This window comes from Strongylocentrotus purpuratus, unplaced genomic scaffold, assembly GCF_000002235.5.
Source record: "Strongylocentrotus purpuratus isolate Spur 01 unplaced genomic scaffold, Spur_5.0 spur5_scaffold_18, whole genome shotgun sequence".
NCBI classification, from domain to species: domain Eukaryota; kingdom Metazoa; phylum Echinodermata; class Echinoidea; order Camarodonta; family Strongylocentrotidae; genus Strongylocentrotus; species Strongylocentrotus purpuratus.
The window spans coordinates 15,862,974-15,877,431 of NW_022145603.1; positions in this window are offsets into that span (position 1 = coordinate 15,862,974).

Consider the following 14,458-nt stretch of genomic DNA (forward strand, 5'->3'; position numbering starts at 1 on the left):
GATTACGATTGTTGTTTTTCGTATTGATAGTTTCATTTACATGTGAATCTTAGAAATAAAATGTATTCATTTGTTTCATATGGCAATACGTATGATACGATAACACATGATATGATTAGATATGACGATCTAACGATATTTAGCCTTCATAAGGTTATGGTTAAACAAAATCTATCAAGTTTGATAATGCAAATATAACGTACCTACTATGTAGGGAAAATTAATCATGATTCATTTTCTAAACGACTAATGAAACGTTTGATACATATTTCTATTCTTTATTTCAGAAAATCCGTGCTCACGAGTTTAGTTTTAATTCATAATGACGGTATGAATACATGGTTCTAGTTTCTATTTATTCACATATATAATAAATATATATCATGAATAGAGAATTAGAACAAATGGAACTTATTTATTTCAACCATTATAAATACATCATATTATATCTGAATATTTCTGTATCTCAATTATTTATTTTAATATTTTATTTAAAACAAAACCATACTGCTGTTTGTAAATACCAAAAGTAATAAACTATCTCTAAATATTAATAAAACGAGCTTTATACAATTTAAACATACAAATGCTCAGACCTCAGATTTCCCTTGTAATATTGTTGTAGATAATATACCAGTGAGACATAAGCAAATTATATTTTTTAAGGTAGGCTTATTGATGATGAAGTCAGTTGGAATCAACAGATACGACGTATAATTACACGCGTGTATAACAATATTCGAGTACTTTGTAAGACACAAATGTATATCCCTAAGACTCTTTTGATGCTATAAAAGTCGCTCATCTTGCCATACATTTCATATTGTAACTTGGTGTGAACTTTAAACGCAATATTACAAATCATTCGTATTTATATATTGCAAAAGAAAGAGCTTCGCATGTGGGCTGACTTTTAGTATTTAGCTCACACAACCAATATTTTTGTTTATTTCAAACATCGTCAATTTTTCATATAATCGCACTTTAGAGTTTGAAATAAATAAGACATCATGGTAGAGATTAATGTAATGCACCCCCAGACTCAATAAGATTATGTAAAACCCTTAATTCATGTTATTGGATCTTTCCCCCGCGCTGAATTTATATCAAATATTATTTCCATATCTTTATACAAAATCCATGATGAATGTATTATAAACAGAAGAATTAGGGATGATCACTATAATTATTTCATAAATCTCGCATACTTATATAACTTTTTTGTGTCAGATATATTCACATCAACATGATTATTTTACTCTTCATCATCCTTATTATCATCATAACCATTATCATAGTCTGAATCATCATTTTTTTCTTAACCACCCCACCCCTGGCTATCAGTTTTCTTGATAGCATTTCTTTTACATATTTCTTAATAAATAATTCTTGGTAGTGTTTTATCAGTTATATTTTGTTTGAATGTCAACAATTCTCAAATTATTGTATTGCGTACACGTTAACAAAAATAATTTATATGTTGTATGTGTTTTTATCGCTGTAATGCTATTGTAAATGAATGTTGCAGAATAAAACAAAATAAATTTAATTCAATTCAATTCAATTTGATTCAAAAGATAACTAGTCCATGTATATGATTTAATAACATTTCAAATGTAGTAAACTTGAACATTATTGTTAAAAAACGATTTTAAAATAATCTCATAGTGAGCTATGGATGAGACAAGTAAGTCATTGATTTACATTTAGATTTGATTTCATCCCTGGCATTTTGCAATGCCACAATGGATATTAGTATGAGGGAATTTAAGTAATTTGATTGATTTTGTTATTTTTTATATTTTGGGGGATCAAAATTGATCATTCATTTAATACTGGTAAGCCCCTTTCTAGAACTTTTTTCCTCCTAATCTACCACCTAAATCCTTATTATTTTGTTTAACTTGCAAGTAATTTCAAAATTAATTCCCAACTCTGATTATTTTTTCTCAGTATAAATGTAGTGTTAATATCAATGCGTGGGCGACTGTGTGTGCGTGTGTAAAATAGTCGTTGAAATTGGTTAATATGTGTTTATGAATATACAATAGACAGACTGAGTCAGAAAAAAATGTCCCACTTTTTACAAGTTGTATTGCTTGAAGTATGAATATCATGTCTTGATAGAGTTATCCTCCCAGTACATTTAGGTACTATTTTCATTTGAATCTCTGCATGCATGACTGAACATCAGTCAATCTTTGCAAGACTGCCAGGTCTCACTTGCGCCAAGTTACTGGGTGACGAATAAAACAGTGCATTGAACAAAGACATATCATGAAACCCATGATTAAATATTCATACTTCAAACAATACAACTTTTAAAAAGTGGAACATTTTCTGACTCACTCTGTGGTGTGAAATAGCGCCAGAGGTGGATCTCAATATCGAAATTAAAACAAAAAGAAGAACAATATGTGAAAAGGGGGCAACAAGATAAATGTTTAGACAAGAATGTTTGAGCCAAAAATGAATCGGTCATCCCCTCTCCTATATATTTTTTAAAAAAAAGATTGAACATCTCATTCATTTTGATAGGCGTGTTAACTTAATCATTCATTTTTTTTGCATTGTTTAGTGCCCTTCAACCAATTTTATCTACACTACTTTCATTAGTTTCTACACACAAAACAAAAGAGGTCAGGCAATCATATCAGCATGTATTTAACGGTGTCTACTTTACCAGAATTGACCAGTCCTTCACTAGTCGGCGCTTTCCCATTTTATCCCGTTTGTATTATTAAATGTCGTAGGTGTTCGAATTCTGTCATAATTATTTTCAAAGTCAATCAATCGATAACGCCGTAAATGAGGAAAGGGTGTTGATGAAGTAAATTTGATATGTGGGATATTATCTCACTATCTCTTAATTTGAATTACCTTGCCTCTCCCTTCCTCCCCCTATTTACAATCCACACGCCACGCCAGTTACGTTACGTGCATACTGCAGTAATGTTTGAGAAAGGCAATGGTAATTGTCGCTCACTGTGATGGTCACTCACTGTACCATATATAAAGTTTAAAGTAAAGCTCAGTAATTGACCGTTTTCCCCTTGCTCCCGTTCCTATTATTTCTAAAGCACAAGTGTACAAATTATATCAGATCTTGTTCAGTAAATACTGACATGGAAAGGTAAACGTCAACCATTCACATTATCATTTTTAGTTAGTTATGTATTGTTAGCAGAGTGTACTAGTCCTATAACTAGTCGGTCCTTATGCCACGTTCTATTTTTTTTTTCTTTAGCATAGCCATAGGTGTTCAATATTCTGTCAAAGTTATTTTGTATCCAGTATACACATCAATCGATAACCCTTATATATGGGGAAAGTGTGTTACCTGATGTATTCGGCAAATTTCGTTTGGCAAGGTGGACGGATCTGGTGACTTCCGGGTCGATTGCAGATCTGCAAGACTTCCGGTTTAGCTTGTGATTTTTGAGACACGTTGCACGGAGCTCATGACGTTAGCAACGGTTTGTATCAATGGCAAGGATACGACACAAACCTGTTATTCAGATCCACTGTTCCGGGGTATCATAGTTTTCAAAACCTACCTATAATATTAATTCACACATCGTTCTTTGTATGTGCTTCTCAGAACAGACATCGAAAACGATACCTTCTGAAAATCAATAATGTAAAGAGTCACCATTTTTTCAACATGAGGAGATGAATTGATCTTCTATGAAGATAATACAATTTCTCGCACTTTACAGAATGGGTTCAGGAATGAATGAGAGTAGATGTGTTTCATAGTACAAGGCAATGTAGGCAGAAATGAGAGAAAGGAGCCAGCACTTTTTCAAAATTGTAGGTACGAAAATGGCGTGATACTTCTTTACTTATGATCAAGAACAAACATGTACAAGAAATTCAATTGAGCATGATGAACATTATGCGTATCAACATTAGTTTGCACTGGATACAAAAAAACTAAAAGATAATTTTGACCATATTCATCATAACCTCTAATTAGAAAACTGTTTTCTTCTTTTCATTTTGGATTCATTAATTTGTTAAAATCCTTTAAACAAAAGATTAATAGATTATTGTTCTATAATGAAGCGAGTAGTCTGGATCTTTTTCTTTCCAAGATTAAACCAAAAAAATATATTTCCATAATCACCCGAATAATTGGCAGTGATATGATAAACAGGCTTATTAGGTTGTGAAGAAATAATTGCAAAGTTATGGTTCTATTTCGACTTTACCGGTTTTGATTACCATAGTGTGTTCCATAATTTGTATGGGATGGATTTATGGACAAATCGTCATTTCACTCGTCATGAAATTGCTGGATTTAATGAATTTCAGTTGTTTAAAGATTACAGTCACTTCGATCAGTTCTTTTTTGTTGTAAAGATGTATGTATTTACGATCATATCAGGAGTTTGAATTTTGTGTCCTTCTACAGTGTAGTTCCCACTCTTCCTCTCTCTCTCTCTCTCTCTCTGTCTCTCTATTTGTCTCTTTGTCTCTCTCTCTCTCTCTCTCTCTCTTTCTCTCTCTTTCAGATACACTCATACACACACGCCCATTCTCCCTTTCTCCCTGTTTATCTTCCTCTCCACCTCCCCCCCCCCCCCTCTCTCTCTCTCCCTCTTGTTTGTTGTTTGCTATCTCTCTCTCTCTCTCTCTCTCCCTCTTTACTTCTCTATCTCGCTCCCTCTCCCGCTGTCACTCTAGTACCTTCTTTGATTGGTATCTTGTTGTCTTTTACTGACACACCTTTCCCCTCTCATAATCCACCAATCAGCGTTCGACCTACTTGTTTGTGAATAATCAGTGTCGAAAGATTTGTTCAAAATAAACTCAAGCAAAATGCATACGTTTCAGAGTAATAACGGATTTAATTCTAATTTGAAAAAGGTAAATCCAGTAAAGTATATCCGGGCATTTCAGTATTCCTTTCTAAAGCTGTGAATCTAAGTCTGCTGGATCGCGCGTCCTCCTTTTATAATTCTAAGTAGGTGACAACGTTGACCTTTATCGAACGATAGTTATATTTGTCGTTTATTCAAAGATTTGGCAAACTTATTTTGTTATAGACTCATTGTACATGATGTTTCCCTTTCTTTTAATACACAGTTTAAAATTAAGGACGTCATATAATTTCGAGCATGTATTTTACAGAACTTCACACAAGAAGATCTGGCTTGAGGTCATGAAGCAGAAGCCATCACACACATCCCCAGATGGTGTGGAAGGCTTAGGTCAAGGTCAAGGTCATTTTACAGTAAGCTTGAAAAAAATATTGAGTATATGTGTCTAGAATAAATGCCAAAATTATCTGAAGCCGCCATTCCCTTAAAAAAGCATAAATATTAAACTAGTTCTACTTCTTCTTCTTAACCTTCCTCCTTTTTTTGTTTTCGTTCTTCTGCTATTGCTTCTTCTCTTCTTTCGATCTATGTATTTTCTTCTCTCCTTCCTACATTCTTCCTTCTTCTTTCCTTTCTTCTTCAGTTCATTAAATACTCTCGGAAGGTTGTGAACCGTATCGCATGAATGAAGTTTAGAATGGAAAAGAGTTGAACATTATGACTATGAAAATAATGATGATGGTATATGATAACAGAATGAAGACAGTGATTCAAATATATTTCCTTTAAAAGTCAATCCACGCTTTGCAATAATTAACTTTGCATGGAGGCTGAACAAATAAGATAAATAGAATAAAGGAAGTTAAAAATAAGTCGGACCAATAATAGAAGAGTTATTCTTGTTTAAAATTTGAGATCATTACATCTATCCGAATCTCAAATTGGTAATTTGGTCAATGGAATGTGACGTAGAAACTAAACATATCGGTTGTCATGTACACATCTTCATTTTCTAAGTGCTTTCTCCCTCGGGGGAACTATCTAAAACACATGGTGTATAACCTATTATTATAGGTCTTCTATAGATATAACTTCCTTTTGCGTCACATATTTGAACAATTTACATTTTGGTAATTGTGTGTGCAGGAGAAAATGGAAAAGATGTCCGACACTACGACAAAGCGACATTACCGATTTAGCCAATTTGAAGTAGCCAAACGTATAGGGATTTTAACTTTGAACACCTCCTAACTACCTATCATTTAACGGATTTTGTTTAAACTTAAGCCAGTCTGCTTCTCTGATGTTCCTGCTTTATTTACGACTAGTTTGCTAGTACTACTGTTCGATTTGTCTTCAAAAGCATCGAGATTCCGTACACAGCCACGATATCCAGCTGAACGCTATTCCACAGTTCGATAATATATTGACAATAACAACGGCCCCCAAAAATGATAGTTAATGATAGTGATATCGGACGCCAATAATATTAACACTCATAACAACTGTTAACATTACTATTAACAAATGTGAAGTTACTAACAATAAATACACAAAAAAGGATTAGGATAACAATGGAAAATAGCGAAATTGCCTTGAAGATCAACAGCTCTGTAAACAAACGCTTCAATAAATAATCATGGGCAATATGAAGGTTTACATAAAACGGGGGATAAAAAGAGGAAAAAGTAAAACTCATGCAGAAGGTGGCAACAAGAGTTAAAGTCCTCTCTTTAGTCAAGGGGGGGGGGGATTTGTTGGGCCAAAATACAATTATTAGAACGGTTTATACCAAAAACGCTGAAACACTGTGGCAGTCGTGAAGATTGGAAATCGGTGAATTTCATCAAAGGGGCTATATTTCAAATAATTTTGTATTACTTGCGAAATTGCGTCTTATGATTTATCTTTGCAATCAGACAATTCCACAATCATGAAATTCATACCAAAATAGCCAGGAAAATCCGTCGTCGTCAATATATTTTGTTGATCATCATCGCAAGTGAAATTGCATCCAATTTATCTGATCGATTTGACAACTGGAAGATGAAAGCACATCTGATGATGTAATTCTAACAGTTTCCGTAAAATCTCAGATTGCAGCATCGCGGGGCTTGAAAGAAAATATTGCAACAAAAAAGGGCAATTTTGAAGGAGAAGTTGATTGCGTCATAACATAGACCTCAGTCACACCAGGTTAAGTCCATGGTCACACCATGAGGACCGACACGAAACAGTAACTTACACCGTATGGCCAGGAATCGGTTGCGTCATAGCATTGACCTCAGTCACACCATGAGGACCGTCAATAAGCAGTAACGTATATTACACCGTATGGCCAAGAATCGGCTGCGTCAGAACATTGGCCTCAGCCACACCATGAGGACCGACACCAAACAGTAACGTATATTACACCGTATGGCCAAGAATCGGCTGCGTCAGAACATTGGCCTCAGCCACACCATGAGGACCGACACCAAACAGTAACGTATATTACACCGTATGGCCAGGAATCGGTTGCGTCATAACATTGACCTCAGAAGGACCATGAGGAGCGACAACCAACAGTAACGTATATTACACCGTATGGCCAGGAATCGGTTGCGTCATAACTTTGACCTCAGAAGGACCATGAGGAGCGACAACCAACAGTAACGTATATTACACCGTATGGCCAGGAATCGGTTGCGTCATAACATTGACCTCAGTCATACTAAGAGAACCGACACCAAACAGTAACTTACACCGTATGGCCAGGAATCGGTTGCTTCATAACATTGACCTCAGAAACACCATGAGGACCGACACCAAACAATATAAACGTTTATTACACCGTATGGCCAGCAATCGGTTGCGTCATAACATTGACCTCAGAAACACAATGAGGACCGACACCAAACAGTAACGTATATTAAACCGTATGGCCAGGAATCGGCTGCGTCATAACATTGACCTCAGTCATACCGAGAGGATCGACACTTTACGGGCCGCAGACCGAACACAAATTATATTACACGGTATGGCCGGGAATCTGTCAGTTTTGGGAAGCAGATACTCAAAGTGTCATTCATACATCGCCGATAATATTGCAAAATGTTTCAATACAGATTCAATCTATAATACAGAAGAAACATTAGATCATGGAAAATGGGTCCTGTAGACCGCACAAATGTGGGTAAATTGGGGAGCAAACTTGGTAATCGGTCAAGATATATTGTTAAACAGCATCTGAGGAAGTAACACTTAAAAAAAGCTCTGCTTCTAATTATTTCCTCTTTTCTTGTGCTATTTCTATTATATTTGTCGTGTCATTGTATATTTTTTTTGTAATATACTTAATCAATGCATTATGTTGCATCGAGTTCAAGAAAAGCGGGTGCTGCTTCAAACGATTAGAAAGAGACAGAAGAAATGGCTTGGACACATCATGCGGCATGATGATATCTTGAAGATCAGAGTCCTAGAAGGCCGTCTACATGGAAAGAAGTCGAGGGGAAGACCTCGTAAAGGCTTTCTAGATGATTTGATTGCGGAATGTGGAGCAACGGGATATGAAATGCTGAAACGTATGGCTAAAGACCGAAGTACTTGGAGAGACACTTGAAGTAGAACTCTGATCGGGTCACTGAACCTGTCATAAACTGACAGATCACTATTGATGATGATGTTTTTTGATTAGAAATAAAATCATTCGAATCAATGTTCTTCGCATACCAAATTTATAATTTAGTCATGTTTATTGGTGAAAGATAAACAAATTGCCGATAAGATTCCAAAATGTTCAATACAAAATCGGTCTCTCCAGAAAACACATTGGATTTTGGAGGATTGGTTATGAAGGGATATTACCGCAAATCGGTGAGCAACAATAGTCAGTCAATTTTCCTCTCCGATCAATCACATAGCTTTAGTTATCGCTTTTTGTGATGTATGTTTCGCCATGGAAGATCCATCATCATATCACATTTTTTAAAGTGTTTAAAATCGTTTAAGTATAGGATACAGATATGTATGAATGTTAATTCATGATACTTAGTCTCTTTTTCCATTCATTTTATTTTGCAAAATTTACTATCTACTAAAAATACTAAATGTATATATTTTCCTTTAAATATAATCTTCTTCATCGAGAAAATTATTATTAAAAGGCCTTTTTTTAAATGATTGAATATTTCTTGTAATGGCAATTTGTTTTATAGTTTGGAATTGTGCACGTCGACATGTTTTTTTTTATTAAAAGGCCGTAATCATGTCCTCCATGTGTCATCGTCAGGGTAGTATTTGTTATAATAGTCATAATTATTATTAGTAGTAGTCGTATTATCATTATGATTATCATATTCTTTATTATTGATATTGTTATAATAGTAACTATGATAACACTAATTACATTAATGATAATAATGTGAAAAATTATATTATTCATATTTTTGTTTCATTTATTTATTCATTTATTCATGAATTTATTAATCCATTTATTTTTATTTGGGGTGGCTACCCACTGCCTGTATGATAAAAGAAAGACATGCAACTCGTGTGGGGATACAATTGTCAGGAAACATACACTGTGCTTATTAAATTACTTTTTGTTTTGCCCTCTCAACGTCAGGTCTTGACAAATTCCTACCCCAAACGACTTCATGGCTCAAAATATCAAAATTCAGGCCGCGATATTGTCACTCCGATCGATTTATTACGCTCGGCAGGTTATTGGGTTTCAAAATTTGAATCCGTAATATTTCATTCAAGTATTATCAATGTCAGACACTCTCTGCTTGGAGGAACTGATAAGTGCTACAGGGAGTCGGCAGGTATTTATTGAGGATATTTGCATAAACTGAACAACTTATCTTGCCATTCGATCATCTAGAATGTTAAGAAAATATCGATTGGAATAAAAGTGATTCTTCGTTTGATCTAAACACAATGTTTTTACAAATGAATTACATAGTTTTCTTAGGCCCTTCGAGGACTCAGAATTTTGTGTATGATGTAGTAATGGGAATAATTAAAGCATTAAATTCCTCTTTCAACATGCCGCCATTGTGGTTATTTGTATCGCATTTTTTTTTTTTTATTTGAAGGGGCGAGGCCTTTTTTTTATGTACTCTTGCTTCTTCAGTATTCATTCAGAAAACAAATTGAATAAGCTTGCTAATGTTTTTTCATCTGTCGGAGCCTTATTGTCGGAAGCATTTAATCTTTAACCCTTAGGCTGTTGTAGTATTTTTATATTGTGTTAACTGGCCAGGAAGCAGGTAATTGATATATAAATTGAAGCATTCTACTCGTTTTCGCCTTTTAAACATATTTCTAATTTTAATTTTGTGTGTACTTTTGCGCCAAATTCGCAGGGGTGGTTCCAGATATATGTGGGCCTCAAGACATAGTTATTCTTCTCTTTTTTTGGGGGGGGGGGGGTAGTCGAACGTTTCGTCAAGCCTGAGCTTTCCCACAGAATTATGTCAGGTTTAGGCACCGGTGTATAAAAAAAGGCATTATTTTAGGTTGAAATGTGCTTCAATCAATTTATATTTGATATGATGTCAACCAAGTAAATGAAACGTATCAATCACCCAAATGTAAGAACATTCAGTTAAAATAGAAAATCTGACATCAGCCTTTGGCTAACGTCAAAGAGCATGACGTATTAATTGGATACTCCGTATTAAGACAAACGTCCAGATTTATGTTTAAAGATAAAGTTGAGTTCTAGCCATGCGATTTAATTGTGAAAGATGCGGTCTGGAATTGATCGCTTACATTTTATAATGTAGCATATAAGTACTGGTGTACTACAAGGCTCTGGAATCATCAACATGATAAGAAATCTGGCATAGTCTCGGTGAAAGTAACAAGCACTGTAATATTTATATAAAATAAATATTTATATGGGACTACACAAACACGTGGCATAACAATTTTGTCCTCATTTTTTAGCTGTTTATATGTTTATATGTTTATAGAATATGGAGGCATTTGAAGAGCCATTCTTTTCAGGGAACATTTTTTATTTGATGTTCTTCTACACTTGCATAATAACAATGAAATACTCACAAATTATTTGTCACCTCTCCCTGGAAGTCAACCTTCTCATTAAATTAATTGTCACAATTTATGAAATGAGCAACATAATATACAGAAACATACGTTGGACTTAATTGAAATTGAGATTAAAAAAGGGAAGTGTCCGGATTAAATATTCACGCAGTTCAATGTTTCCTTTCCATTTTTTGAAGCCTCCATTTTGCCCCCCCCCCCCCGAAGATTTCTCTCTCTTCCTCTGCATCTTCATCTCGTTAAACATATGTCTCTATCACCCCTGTTTCCATCCACTCCCCCCCCCCCCCCCACACACACACACACCCTCTCTTTCCCCCCCCCCCTCTCTCTCTCTCTCTCTCTCTTTCTCTCTCTCTCCCTCTCTCTCTCTCTCTCTATCTCTTCCTCCATCTCCTTTTCTCTCTATATGTATATTAAATACTGTCTATCTATCTATTTATCTATCCATCTATTGGTACATGTATTTATACATCCGTCTATATATATGTCTATCTTTATAATTCTCTCTCTCTCTCTCTCTATATATATATATACAGCTCGTTGACATGAATTTGTTTTTCATCACCCCACCCAAGGCAGTCTTTTCTTTTTTCATATCGCTCGATCTATCAGCACGAAAACGAACATTCTGCAATTACACCCGACAGGCTGTAACCATATAACCATATAACACTGCAAATCTGCAAATAAATTGAAAACCTAGTCGCCAAGTATCACATACATATTACTCCCCCTCACCGCGGTGTCGTGTGTCATATTTGCCCAAATACAATAAGTTCAAGTGCTCACCTAATGGATGACTTAGGACTAGAGAATTATTCGATGGGAACATTTCTTTTCCCTTATACCTATATCTAGTTCATTCAAAATGTTTTAGTCCATCTATCGAAGTGTTTGCCTACCGACAGATAACAGGAAATTGAGGAATACTGGTGACGTTATGAATTTTCGACCAGGCAATCGTTTCAGAAAATAAATGACTACAATTTGAAAACCAATGATAATCGCTCCATACGAATGGGAATAAGGTAGTGATGATTATGATGCTGGGATGATGATGATGATGATGAATGATGATGATGGTAATAATAATAATAATATTAATAATAACAATAATAATGAAACAAATATATATCAAAAATAATAATTTTGATAATGCCTAATAACAAAATATGACCAGAACACAATCCCTTCAATTCTATCAAGTTTGTGAGCATTTGCATCAGACGAAATTTCTTCTAATTGAAATAAAATTGCTTTCATCATTGTGAAATGTTCTCAAGTAAGGTATGAAGTATATTGCATGACGTTTTAAAACACAAAAGCAGATCCATAAAGGGGCTCTGATATTGGTAAACATTGTTCCAGTTTTAATTGCTTTGTTTTCTTACTTTCTCTTTTTGTTTCTTTTTCTTAAAATATTTGATGGTTATTTTGTCTTTGAATTGAGTTGTTATCGTTGTTTCTTGTGTCTGGTTTGTCAGTTTGCTATACATTTGTTTACTGTTCTGTCTTACATGTTATGGTGTTATGGAAATTGTTGGATACCATAATGCGGTCACTTAAAATGGAGTTCACCATTCACATTGGTGCGGTGTCTTTACATTTATGAAATATTTTTGCATTGACAGGAGTCACTCCTATATAAATTTGAAATGGAAAATGGGAAAGCGAAGACGAGTTTATGCAATAAAAAGAGAAATAAGAGTTCTATTGAACAATCTAGGATTACTGATCTGTATCAGCATTGATCGAAAGGTTCTTTAAATATACGTATTTGAACATTTTGCATAAAGGCTATTTCTTCATATTAATACTTTAAAGCTTATCTGCCATAGTTTACATGAGGGATTAGACCGCACTGCAAGGCCACTGGACAGGTGGTTATCTCATCAACTGAGCTCTCAGTTAACATAAGAAAAAGAGGATCATGGGGGACCAATGGTCACCGATTAGGCACTGTTCGTTATATAGAGGGCGCAAGTAGCTACAAGTAGTGCAGTGGGCCTTTAATGTCTAAAACGGTGCAATGTGACAGTATTCCTTTCCTTTTATTTGTAACAAAAGATTCCTGTTATTGTGTTGTTTTCAATCGAACATGATCGCAAAGACTCACAAATGCAATAAATCAATTTAAGGACGAATTCAATTTCCTTTTTTTAATGTCTTTATCATTCATGTTATGGTTATGAGATTTCACATTCGAATATTTCAATATGGAGGTGCGGCGCTAGGCAAAGTGATTCAAAATATTTCTCTATGTGATATGTTTATCGTTTTTAGCCATGCATATGCTTGGTAAATGTGGAAAGTGGATCAATAAAACGAAGAAAAAAACAAGCATACTATTAATTATTCATCTTTACGATAATTCGACTTTCTATACAACAACCGAGCCAAGTTTGCATCTCAACTGATAAGAGATACAGTTTGGTACAAAAGAGTGGGATATTCATGTAAACTATAAGGACCAACACAATGCAATCCATTATGCCTATACAAAATGAACATTGCAAGCAACACATCGAGCTAAAAAGAGAAAAGGGAAAATGTATCGTTTGCATTTTGGAGTGATTGTTCCATGACGGAAGTGAGAGGGTCAGCGTGTATACGTCAATCATACTCCAATTGTTCACATTGCATCGCTTCCATTAAAACAAAATGGAACGGATAGTCCGGCCCACCTTCGCAAATTACGTTAAATCTGCTACGGTTCGCGATTCGAAATGCCAATCGTAAATTAAGTTGTTGGATTTCTACAGGAAATAAACTGGATCGGTGCTGGTAGGGGATTTTACCCTTTTTGTTCCGTTTTACCATATCACTGCTTCGACGTCGCCGTGCGATTTCATTTAAATAACAGCGGGGATTGATGGAACTGGTACGATAATTGTTAAGTAACCAAGCCCGTTTGTTGCTTGATGGTCTATTCGCTGAGTGCTGTTTAAATTTTTCACGAGGATAGTGAATTCAAAACACTTTTCATATTGAAAGTGTATCAATAGCAATATCGCCGCGGGGTGCAGAATTACCAGATTCATTCGCGAGCCATCTATCTCGTGATTGAGTGCAGAGTTTTGTTTCCCGCTTAAAAACCATCGTCGGAAATTGACGGAAGCCTATCGCATCGTCTGCGTTTGCACAGACGGTAATGTGGTCCTTTTGTGTCGCTTTTTACGCCACTTGAAATTTCGCAATTAAATCTGTTTTGGGCGATAGTAATGGAGAAGATAGATTCGTCTTTAGAGAGATTTGAGGGGAAAAAGATGAAAACGGATAGGGCGATGGTTTCGGGAGGAGAGCTGAGGGAGAGGTGGAGTGGGCGGAAAGAGCGTAAGCAAATATGCAAACACACATTATCACCTGCTACAAATTGTAGTGTCATGTTTCAGGTTATTTGTGTAATTCTTGAGAATTCAAATGATATATTTGTAAATGTGTGTTTTAGGTGTTTGACGTGGGTGTGCGTTTGTTTCGTTGTGTGCGTGCGCGTGAGTCTCAAAAAAGAAACATATCGGAAAACATCAAATTAGAGGATGCAAAAAGAAGTAATGAGGGGTCTGAAACAA